The 2,024-nt window shown below is 35.7% G+C and overlaps 1 long non-coding RNA gene across 1 annotated transcript in view; it reads right to left on the bottom strand.

Annotated features, from left to right (window-relative positions):
* LOC128249205 (uncharacterized) overlaps positions 1-2,024 on the bottom strand; it is a 579,204-nt gene that overhangs the window by 337,154 nt on the left and 240,026 nt on the right. The gene's annotated exons all lie outside the window — the stretch shown is intronic.

The raw sequence follows: 2,024 nt of genomic DNA, 5'->3' as shown, positions 1-2,024 counted from the left end.
CCCCCACTATCACTTGACAACTGATGCTGGTGTGTTTACGTCCCCATAACTTAGCGTGTACCCGTGTGTGGAGAAAGTAATATCTACTTTTACAAAAAGAAGGAATTTTATTAATAGAGTTCAAATCATGACCAAAGACATTGAAAATGAAACCAGTTGGTGAGTACTTGAATTTGCGCCACTATCCCGATGCAGATGTCGATCAAATTCGAGTCGCCATTTCTTAATGATAAACGACTTATGATGATATAAAATACGAAAGATTTAGAAATATGATTTAAACTTTTATTAACGTTCCAACTGTTTATTATTTTACCTCATTACAATCCCCCAAATGAGGGATACCATCGGAATTTTAGAACTGCCGAAAACCATCTAATATTGCAACCATGTTATGTTAATTTCCATTAAAAGAACTACACTTAAAAGACCAATGCTGTATCAGTTTTAGCTCCTTGTTATCACAGTTAGCATTCATTTAATTTGGATTTCGTGTCCGAAGAAGACGTGCAGCCTAGTCATTTGTGTGATGCCCTCACAAAAAGTAGATCGTGGTTTCGTTTCTTGAACCGAACAGCGTATTTTGTTATTGGAGAGAAAACGTCATTTTACGATGCTCCTGTCTTCTCATCTGTAAATGGGTAATATTGCTACGGACTGTTGTTTTGTTCAGTAGAAATGATGTGATGTCAGTCACATGGACGCCGGGTAACCGGCTCTATGATTCCTGAGAGTCGAGACACTAATATACAAAGGGTCGGTGTTTATTTTGTGAACACTCGATAATTATTGTTTTATTTTAAAAAAACAAATATCCTTATAAACGGAATTTTATTCCATGTATGCAAATTTTACGCGCATTTACACATTTTTATTATTTGTTTACATTCTTTAACAATACATGTATAATTAGTTTTTGCCCCCCCCCCCATCTCCTAACTTCGCAATTATCTCTTCAAATAGCAGCTGTACAATGTTAATGAGTGAAATGAAACGGTTTTTATCATCAGTTAATCAAAACTGATGATATTCAAATATTTTCTCGTGTTCAGTTTAGATAACTCATTTTTCTCCTTGTTACGCCGTAGTATGCTTGCTTATGTAAAGACGCGCACATTCACGCACAACTCACTGACGCACTGACGCACATACACACGTGAGACTTTCACCAGATTTATCCATGTTCAAGACACACATATATATATATATACATATTCTGTAGCTTGAACGTTGCTGGACTTGGACCCATAGGCTATAACCGATTTTAACCGAGGGAGAAAGCCAGACAGGAATAAAGGGTGGGTCAGAGAGAAGAACCGTTCTTAGCATGAGCCTACTATCATGTTTCTTGAATACTAAAATCTGAGAAGCAGAGCTCAAAGGTTAAGGATTACCTCGAAGTAGTACATGTGGTGCCCTATGAAAACTGCTAATTGGCAGCAAATATCATATACATATATATACATATATAGATATATACATATGTGTGTGTGTGTGTAAAGATTCTAGGAATCAAATAGCATACACTAAACCCTTAGCCTAGTGCATGGCTATGAAAAAACATCGTGGTTAATGCTAGGATGTAATGACAGTGTCGTTTTGAAAGTCTTTGAATCACAATGGTGGAGAGCATGCATAAGTATTGGCCTGATAAGACAAAAGAAGTGGGAGAATAGATATATCTTCCAATAGTTGACAGCTGTTTCGTAATCTGTGTTTGCTACATAAGCGAGTACATGATTCATCACAAACACACACACACATACATATCGAGAATAGGGTGAGGGTGTGTGTGTGTGTGTGTGAGAGAGAGAGAGAGAGAGAGAGAGACAGACAGACAGACAGAGGTGTGAGATTATGAATATTATTACATAGATATATTTGAAAAGTATAAATATTTTAAATATGTATCAAAGAGAAAAAAAACGCCAAATGTTGAAAATGAAATGACAAATTTACAAAAGACGAGTAAATACAGTATAACATATTTATATCTATCTATCTATCTATCTATCTATATATAT

This window comes from Octopus bimaculoides, chromosome 12, assembly GCF_001194135.2.
Source record: "Octopus bimaculoides isolate UCB-OBI-ISO-001 chromosome 12, ASM119413v2, whole genome shotgun sequence".
NCBI classification, from domain to species: domain Eukaryota; kingdom Metazoa; phylum Mollusca; class Cephalopoda; order Octopoda; family Octopodidae; genus Octopus; species Octopus bimaculoides.
This window is presented reverse-complemented; position numbering and strand designations above follow the sequence as displayed.